This window comes from Otolemur garnettii, unplaced genomic scaffold, assembly GCF_000181295.1.
Source record: "Otolemur garnettii isolate 467f Iridium unplaced genomic scaffold, OtoGar3 scaffold00067, whole genome shotgun sequence".
Classification (NCBI taxonomy): Eukaryota; Metazoa; Chordata; class Mammalia; order Primates; family Galagidae; genus Otolemur; species Otolemur garnettii.
The window spans coordinates 6,829,170-6,839,476 of NW_003852462.1; the positions used below are offsets into that span (position 1 = coordinate 6,829,170).

General features: G+C 43.9%; 1 protein-coding gene across 1 annotated transcript in view; it reads left to right on the top strand.

Annotated features, from left to right (window-relative positions):
* Positions 1-3,677: 3,677 nt before the first annotated feature.
* NMNAT1 (nicotinamide nucleotide adenylyltransferase 1) overlaps positions 3,678-10,307 on the top strand; it is a 23,908-nt gene continuing 17,278 nt past the window's right edge. Inside the window, exons 1-2 of the mRNA XM_012807378.2 lie at positions 3,678-3,723; positions 4,458-4,583. The gene's annotated coding sequence lies outside the window, so the exon portion shown is untranslated. The remainder of the gene's footprint in view (positions 3,724-4,457; positions 4,584-10,307) is intronic.

Genomic DNA, 10,307 nt, shown 5'->3' on the forward strand with positions numbered 1-10,307 from the left:
GCTTGAGCCCAGGAGTTGGAGGTTGCTGTGAGCAGTGAAGCCATGGCACTCTACCCAGGGAGACAGCTTGAGGCTCTGTCTCAAAAAAAAAAAAAGAGATTCTCTTGCCTCAGCCTCCCAAGTAGCTGGAACTACAGGTGCCCACCACAATGCCTGGCTATTTTTTGGTTGTAGTTATCATTGTTGTTTGGTAGGCCTGGGCTGGGTTCAAACCCACTAGCTTTGGTGTATGTGGCTGGCACCCTAGCTGCTGAGCTACAAGCGCCATGTCCTTAGACTCATTTTCATTGCTTATTTTTTACTCCTATGGTATCACCTTGATATTTAAATTATTATAGCTTTATCACTGGTATATTTTGATAACTGATAAGGATTTGCCTTTATCCTTTTTTCCCCTCTACACTCTTGGCTATTCTTGTGCACTTTCTCTTCTGGATGAATTTGACAATCAGTTTGTCAAAAAAATTCTATTGGAGGCACCCATAGCACAGTGGTTACAGCGTTGGCCACATACACCAAAGCTGGCAGATTTGAACCTGGCCCAGGCCTGCTAAACAACAAAACTGCAACCAAAAATAGCTGGGCGTTGTGGCAGGCACCTATAGTCCCAGCTACTTGGGAGGTTGAGGTGAGAGAACTGCTTAAGCCCAAGAGTTTGAGGTTGCTGTGAGCTATGACAACACAGGCACTCTACTGAGGGAGACATAGTGAGACCCTTATCTCAAAAAAAAGAAAAAATTCTATTGGAAGGCTGGCAGGTTCAAACCCAGCCCTGGCCAGCTAAACAGCAATGACAACTGCAACAACAACAACAAAAATAGCCAAGTGTTGTGACGGGCGCCTGTAGTCCCAGTTACTTGGGAGGCTGAGGCAGGAGAATCGCTTAAGCTCAAGACTTTGAGGTTGTTGTGAGCTGTGATGCCACAGCACTCTACCTGGGGCGACAGCTTGAGACTCTGTCTCAAAAAAAATTCTATTGAAATTTTGACAGCGATTACATTAAAATTATAGACTAATATCAAGAAAATCTGTATCCTTGAAATCTGAATATTCCTATCAAGGAATATATTACTCCATTTACATAGGTTTTCTTGTATGATCTTTATTTATTTATATTTTTTTGAGACAGTCTCACTTTATCACCCTCGGTAGATTGCCACGCCATCACAGCTCATAGCACTATCCAACTCTTAGGCTTAGCGATTCTCTTGCCTCAGTCGCCCAAGTAGCTGGGACTATAGGCGCCTGCCACAATGCCTAGCTGTAGTTTTAGAGATGAGGTCTCGCTCTGGTCAGGCTAGTCTCAAACTCATGAGCTCAGGCAATCCACCCACCTTGGCCTCCCAGAGCCACAGCTGGCCTTGATTTTTAGTTTAAAAAGAAAAGTACTATTATATTCACATAGGCTTTGAACACTGGCTGTTCTTAGATTTTCTCTTATTTATTGGGAAAAGGGTTTTTGCTATTACAATATCTGATTGTCACTGATATAGAGAAAAGCAACTGATATTTCTGTGTTGATATAATATTTATTTACTTTAACATTTAAAGCATTTAAATTTTCCATTTACAAAAATTGGGTTTACATTCCTTTTAGGAAATACCTTTTGTTTAATATTAGGCATAACTACTCACCAGAACTTAAATCCTAGGGTAACTTATTAAAGCATGTTTTATTTTCCTACACATAAAGAAATCATTGGCTCAGTGCCTGTAGTTCAAGCAGCTAAGGCGCCAGCCAGATACACCACAGCCTGGGCCTGCTAAACAACAATGACAACTACAACCAAAAAACAGCCTGGCGTTGTGGCAGGCACCTGTAGTCCCAGCTACTTGGGAGGCTCAGGCAAGAGAATCGCTTAAGCCCAGGAGTTGGAGGTTGCTATGAGCTGCGACGCCACAGCATTCTACCCAGGGCAACAGCTTGAGGCTCTGTCTCAAAAAAAAGAAAGAAAGAAAGAAAAAGAAATCATTCCCAGATGATTTGACATGTGAACTTCAATGCAAAGGATTCTTACAATATAGTCAAAATAAAATATAATCAGCAAATATCTGGTATTACTACCTTTTAAAATTATCTTAGTTGGGCTCAGTGGCTCATGCCTGTAATCACAACACTTTGGGAGGCTGAGGTGGGAGGATCAACTGTGTCCAGAAGTTCCAGACCAGCCGGGGGGCAACATGGTGAGACCCCAATCTCTACCCCCCCAAAAAATTTTTTTTGAGACAGAGCCTCAAGCTGTCACCCTGGGTAAAGTGCTGTTGCATCACAGCTCACAGCAATTTCCAACTCCTGGGCTCAAGCAATTCTCCTGCCTCAGCCTCCTGCCTCAGCTGGGCCTACAGGTACCCACCACAACACCCAGCTATTTTTTTTTTTTTTTTTGGTTGCAACTGTCATTGTTGTTTGGCAGGCCCGGGCTGGATTCAAACTCGCCAGCTCAGGTGTATGTGGCTGGCCCCTTAACCGCTTAAGCTACAGGTGCCGAGCCCCAGATTTAAAAAAAAAAAAAAATAGCCAGGCCTGCTGGCACGTTCCTAGCTCCAGGGTCCAGGAGTTCAAAGCTGCAATGAGCTATGCTAACACTACTGTAAAAGCTGCAATGAGCTATGCTAACACCACTGTACTCCATCCAGCCTTGGGCGACAACTAATAAAAGCCTTAACCTGGCCTTACGAGATTCGGTCCAGAGAGACTAACTCACTGGCACCACCTAGTATTCAATAAAGGTGGTGCACTTTTATGGAAACAAGCGACAGGGCTCTCAAATAACTGTTATTTGGAGTGGAAGGTCTTTATTCATGCTCACCTGTCTTAGTATTCTGAACTCTGAACAATGCTGACCCGTGTCAGTTGCATAGACCTCAATTCTTTAAGTGCCGAGTGTCAGAAGAAAATGAAACTGTTCATCAGGTCTACAAGAGGCTCAAAGTCCAAACCACGTCGGGGTGGAGTTGGCTAATAAAAGAAAACCATTAACAAGGAGTTGTATTTGTAATATGAACTTAGCCTAACGCAGTTCAGATAACTTCCAGCTTAACTTGAGTAACCAGCAATTGAAAAGACACCCCTGTCTTCCTAGGAAGATGTCAAGGGCTGTGGCGCTTTCTCCCCCAATTTTGCCTAGGGCAGCCTTTCTGCAGCTTTTCCCACGAGGCCCGAGGGGGTCACGGCGGAAAACCCGGCATCCGGACGCTCCTTGAGGGGAGCTGTCAAACCCAGAAGCACGGAAGAGGGAAGGACCGAGAGCACACCTTTTCCTGACCAAAAGCGAGCAGCGTTCGGACCACTACCATACGGATTAAGAAGTCGCTCTGGCCACGGGCGCAAATCCCATCTCCACGCGGGTACTAGAAACTCCCGCACTTAAGTCCCGCGGCGGCCGGGCTCGGCCAGGCCCCAGTTGCAACCCGGGGTAGCTGTGAACTCCTCGCCCCCGAAACTCCTTCCAGCCCTCCCTGACCAGAACCGTACACCCTTCTGAGGCCACTGGAGTCCCCTTTCTGTCTCCCGCCCAGCAATCAGTCCCAGAGTTTGGAGCCAGGGGCCCCGCCTACCTGAGGGCCCCGGCCCGGCGGACTGCGCAGGAGGACCACTTCCCCCAGACGCACGCACTTCCGGCCTCCCGGAACCAATCAGAGGGCAGCCGCGGTGTTCTTCTCGCTGGGGTCCGGGTCGCTGGTTTTCTCCGGGAGGACTGGACGGGTCGGCCTGAGGGCGTGGTAAGCCTCCCCTCGACCCTCCCTATCCCCGACCCCGGAGCCCCTAAGAAACCAGTCCCTAGTAAAGTCAGCCCAGGACACTTTTTGTTCCATCGCGGAGTACAAGGTGCTGAGGTCTTTAGGGTCGAATACAGCGGTCTCCCAGGCAAGGTCATATACAAGTTTTTGGCAAGGTGTATTGACCCCTTAATTCTTTCAGTGGAATTGAAAAGCTCAGTAAATTTGCTTCTGATTTTGGAGACATGAATTCACCCGGCGGCTAGGGCCTGCGGTGGTGTCCCTTTCTAGAGGGGTCTTAAGGGCTGACATCCTTGGGTTTGGCTGGGGTTAGGTAGGGGGCAGAGGAGGAAGACCTTCATTCTGTATGACTATCCTTTTCTCCTAAATCCTTCCTTCCAAATCTGTAGATTAGATCCACCTTCCTGGAAACGGTTTGACTCTGCTGCCCCTTGAGAAAGAGGAAGTGAGCTTTCCGGCAGCACTTAAGAAGCTACCCAGAAATTGGATGGAAATCATTTTCTGTTGTTCTTAGCCCATCTGTCTGAAAAGTCGTTAGTCCACAGGACATCAGGGTTTATGACAAAATTGTTTTAGAGTTGTAGTCTTTGAAGTTCGTTATATTCCGTCAGCCCAAGACTAAACTTCCAACTTAGGTTACTCTTGAACTCTACCAGACTGAGTTGTTTCTGTCAGTTCTGATTGTGAATTCCTTATTACCATTCATTGTTTTTCAGAGTTTCAATTTGGATAAGAAACCGCTTGTTTAGGCCATGTAGAAGACTGTTGACATGCTAGTCGCAATGGCTCCAATAGCTGACCTTGCAAAAATCTTTCAGATTCAGAGAATTTCCTTTGTAAAAGTAAGTGATTGTTACAGTGACACAATTATCTTTAATTTTTGATTGGTGAATATGTGTGTAAATGTCAACATTTTGGGTAAAATGTAACTCACAGTGACAAATAGAGTCAATGCTAAACAAAACTGGGAAATACATCTTTTTTTCACCATTTGAAGACTTTTCTGAATAAACACTTATTCACAGTATATGTCCCCTGATTTTGCTGATGATAATATAACATTCTTCTCAGGAATTTGTGGGCTGGTTTTATTATGTGCAATCCTAGAGGCTGTAGAGGAAAGGCCTTACCTTACCTACATTGTATTTGCCCATTCATCTTTCTCGGTAACTTAATCTGGTTCAGTTCTATGCTTAGGGTACAAGTATTATATACCTTTAAATTCTTATTTAGAGTTAGTGGATAATGAAAACCTATTTCTGGTGCATAAGTAAGAGAAATTGTTTGGGATCCAGTTCTGAAACAAAAATAGAATCCAAGCATTCAGACAGGAGGCAGAGAAGAAATTGGAGAAAGAGAAATGATGTGTTAAAGAGGGAGTCGAGACAGCACTGGTGAGTCTAGGTGGCTTATGCCTGTAATCCTACCACTCTGGGAGGTCAAAGTGGGTGGATTGCCTGAACTCAGGAGTTCAAGACCAGCCTGAGCAGGAGTGAGACCCCCTCTCTAAAAAATAGCCAGGCATTGTGGCAGACACCTGTAGTTCCAGCTACTTAGGAGGCTGAGGCAAGAGAATCACTTTAGCCCAAGAGTTTGAGGTTGCTGTGAGCTATCACACCATGGCACTAACCCCCAGAGTGACTGAGTGAGACTCTGTCTCCAAAAAAGGGGGAGGGGGAGACAGCCCTAGAGAAAATAACCCCAGAACTGGGAAGCAGACCTGGGAAACCAGATAAATGCTGTTTGGCTCCTAGAGGATCATAGGACACTTCAGCTTGGACTTGGGATGAGAGCCCAGAGAATGAAAATTGCTCCTACTAGCTAGGAAACATGCTTGGGCAGATGAAACTTGAGTGGCTAACAAACAAGAAGTTTTGTGTGCCAGAGGCTCACTGAACACTTGGGTCTTTTTTAAATGTCTGCCAACAGATAGCTTATACCATAATGTCTTATATAATGGGTAAAAAAATGAACTTTTAGAATCAAGGATGTTAGTCCAGCCATGAGATCCTGAGCAAATTAATCAACCTTTCTAAACTTTAGTTTCTTCATCTGTATCTGTATTGTAAAAAAGAAAAGAAAAAAAAATAGATTGAGAGGGACAATAATGGCACCTACCCCACTGGGTTTGTTGTAATACTGTAAGGATCACATGAGTGCTTAGCCTTTTGCTCAGCACATAGGAAGAACTCAGTGAATGTTGTTATTATTATTATCATTGTTATAGTAAAATAGGCATAATTAAATATGTGCTAATAAGGAATATGCCCATCCGAAGAGAATGAGTAGATGTATTTCCATTCAATGAAGTCACAGGCAATAAAATGAAAAATTCAATGAACAAGAACCCTGAAGCTTTCTGCTCCTCTTCTGTCAATTTGCCACCTCCAACACATCCTCAGGCATCCACCAGCCTGCCCTCTGCCATTTTAGATTAAATTACCTGTCAGGATTCCACGTAACTGGAATCATACTGTATGTGCTTTTATTTTTTTTAATCTGGCTGATTAACTCAAAATATCTGTGAGAATCATCCATGTTATTTGTATCAGTAGTTGATTCCTTTTTATTGCTCAGTAGTATTCCGTTATACTGACAAATCTAATTTTCTTGTTCATTCATTCATTCATTCACCTCTGGATTAACATTTGAGTTATTTCCAGTTTTTGATCGTTATATATAAAGCCAAACTATATAATTCTTTGCGTGGACATAGGTATTCATTTCTCATTATTTTTAAGCTATTGTTTTAATTGATACCTAAAATTCTTTTTCTATGGCCTCCTTGCAAATCTTCCTCCAACAGTTACACTTTAGCAGCTTCTGTGGCTTCCCAATGGTGCTTTCCTTGCAACTTCCTGATATTCTAATCCTCCTCTATTCAGAATGAAGAATCAAACCAAATAAACAACCTCCTCTTAACCATTATATCCCACTGAAGGTAGTGTTTGACATTTGTATTTCCTGGTTCTAGTCTATTTCTACCTGCTGCTGGACCTTTCTTCTTGGCCTTCCTGTTGTCTACCCCGAGTTTAATACCTGTAAAACAGTCGTCTTTCTCTTTATGCCTTCCCTTTCCTCCTAACTTCTGATTCCTCTAGGGGCACTAGTCAGATAAACCTCACCATCTTTAGCAAACTATAAGTTTCTTAAAGTAAGCACAAATATTTTCATAAAACTATTAGGTCGAAGTGTAGCTTATGCAATGGGAAGAAATGGGCTACATTTTCTACTTAAAGAATATCCTACCTTATGAAACTAAAGGTCAAAGGAAGATTTTTACAGTAAATTAAGAATACAAAGCTTATAGCTGGGCACCGTGGCGGGTGCCTGTAATCCCAGCTACTTGGGAGGCAGAGGCAGGGAATCGCTTGAGCCCAGGAGTTTGAGGTTGCTATGGGCTGTGGCGCTGCAGCACACACACCGAGCATACTCTACCGAGGGTGACGAAGTGATACTCTGTCTCAAAACAAAACTACAAATCTTAGGCCAAAGTGGGTCATGTTTATAATCCTAACACTCTAGGAGGCTGAGGTGAGAGGATTGTTTGAGTTCAGGAGTTTGAGATTAACCTGAGCAAGAGTGAGACCCTGTCTCTACTAAAGAAATGGAAAAATTAGCTGAGAGTTGTGGTGTGTGCCTATAGTACTCAGGAGGCTGAGTCTGGACTATCACTTGAACCCAGGAATCTGAGGTTGCCACTACATTCTATCCAGGATGACTCTGTCTCAAAAAAAGAAAAAAAAATAGAAAAGAAAAAGAGAGCTTAATTGAACAGGGCCATAAAGGAGGTACACACTACCCTTCACCCTCCTCAAATACTCCAGTAAACCCAAATGTATAATTAACATAAATTGTACCCCGGGGGAAGTCATAACAAGGCAGATGTACTGGAAAATGTGCTTGGATAGAACAAAGTGTAATTTTCGTAGACCAGACGTGCACCACATATACGTACCTGTACAGTAGGCCTAGTCCCTTATGTTGACCACCTCTATACATTGGCCAGTTTATTACAGTCCCTTGGGTGGTCACCTAACAGAGGTTCTGCTGTATATCCAGAATTTGATGACTTCTCAGCACCCTGCACCTTGTCCAAATCAGCATTAGCTCTCACCTTGATTATTGCAGTAGCCACCTCTCTGGCCTCCTTGCTTGTGCCCTTTATTATATTCTTATCTTCAATAGCCAAAGATCCTTTAAAAATATAAGTCACGGCCGGGCATGGTAGCTCACACCGGTAATCCCAGTACTTTGAGAGGCCAAGGTGGAAGCATTACTTGAGGCCAGGAGTTCAAAACCAGCCTAAGTGACATAGAGAGTTCCTGTCTCTACAGATGACAAGAGAAATTAGCCAGACGTGGTAGCACGTGCCTGGAGCTACTGAGTGAGGAGGCTGAGGCAGAAGTATCGCTTGAGCCCAAGGGTTCAAGGCTGCAGTGAGCTATGATTATACCATTGCACTGCAGCCAGGGCAACAGAGCAAGACTCTGTCTCAGTAAATTAGTCATTCAGTCGGTCAGATCATGTCACTTCTCTGCTCAAAACCATGCAGTGACTTCCCCTTACATCACTGCCTATCTGCTTCTCCTCAGCCCTCAGTTACTCTGTTCAGTCATTCTGGCTTCTCTCTGTACTCCAGCAACATGATAGACACATGTCTTCCTCAAGACTTTTGCACTATACTTTATTGAGAACATTCTTTTGTGTTCCTCACTTTTTTTTTTTTTTTTGAGATAGTCTCACTCTGTTGCTCAGGCTAAAATGCTGTGGTGTCAGCCTAGCTCAGTGTAACCTCAAATTCCTAGGCTGATCCTCCTGCCTCAGCCTCTCAAGTAGTTGGGACTACAGGTGCCCACCACCACCACACCCAGGTAATTTTTTTCTACTTTTGGTAGAGATGGGGTCTCAACTCTTGCTCAGGCTGGTCTTGAGCTCAAGCAATCCTCCCACGGCTCAGCCTCCCAGAGTGCTAGGATTCTAGGCATGAGCCACCATACCCAGCCTCACTCTTCCTTCTATCGTCTGTGTAATACGAACAATTAGTTAATACTTTCCAAAAGAAAACTGGTTGGATTCTGGATGTATTTTGAAGTTGGAACTAACAGAACGTCCTAATGAGATGTAGGAGAAAAAAAGAAAGGAATGAAGGATGATTTGAGGGACTTGTCCTCGGTGACTGGAAGAATGGAGTTGTCATCAGCTGAGATCTTCAAGGAGATCAGGTTTAAGGGAAGCAAGATGGAGAAATTAGGGGGGAAAAGTTCCAATGGAAATATACCTTGAAATAATAGACATTTATCTCACATGGTAATATTTTGGTTAATGAGTTGTGAGGCCTAGAGAATGTAAAAGCCATGTTTGAAAATAGTTTCTGTCTTGGCTCGGCGCCTATAGCTCAACCGGCTAAGGCGCCAGCCACGTACACCTAAGGTGGCGGGTTCGAATCCCCAGCCCGGACCCGCCAAAACAACAATGACGGCTGCAACCAAAAAATAGCCGGGCGTTGTGGCGGGCGCCTGTGGTCCCAGCTACTTGGGAAGCAGAGGCAGGAGACTCGCTTGAGCCCAGGAGTTGGAGGTTGCTGTGAGCTGTAATGCCACGGCACTCTACCCAGGGGGACAGCTTCAGGCTCTGTCTCAAAAAAAAAAAAAAAAAAGAAAATAGTTTCTGTCTTAGCCACTGGCGCCTGTGGCTCAATGGGCTAAGGCGCCAGCCACATACACGTGAGCTGGCGGGTTCGAATCCAGCCCGGGCCCACCAAACAACAATGACAGCTGCAACCAAAAAATAGCTGGTCGTTGTGACAGGCGCCTGTATTCCCAGCTACTTGGGAAGCAGAGGCAGGAGACTCGCTTGAGCCCAGGAGTTGGAGGTTGCTGTGAACTGTGATGCCACGGCACTCTGCCCAAGGTGACAGCTCGAGGCTCTGTCTCAAAAAAGAAAATAGTTTCTGTTAATCACAATAATAGAATTATTTCAAAGAAATGTCATTGTTAATTTATGAGTTATTCAGATTTCCAATTCCTAACTTAGTGCTGTGTCTGAAATGAGTAAGGTGTTCAGAAAATGTGTAGATGGATAGAGTGTATGTGTCAGATAACTTCCCCTCCAGCAGAATCCACCCGAGCAGAGAAACAGATGAAGAACATTCATTTCCACTTGTCAGGATGCTAAGTCTACCTCAGATGTTTTCAGAGACTTTATACTAAATTCATTCCTCCTCCCAGTACTGTTCTTTTCCTCAAGAAATGGAGTTCTCTCCAGTTCTTTTTTTTTTTTTTTTTTAGTGAATGGTAACTATGTACATTAATGTACTTCTGGGGTACAGTGACCAGTTCTTAAATACATTGAGACTATCTGTAACTAGCTCCCACCTTAAATACTTCAGAATTGTTAAATATACACAGAAGAAGGAAGACAGAGGCAATGTGAGTTATTTGGCTATTTTCTACAGGAAACAATTAGCTGTCATGATGTAGAAGATTGTTGCAATCCATAAGCAGCAAGAGAAGGTTAAAATTATTTTTACTCCAATATTTCCCACTGTATTTTTTTTTTTTTTT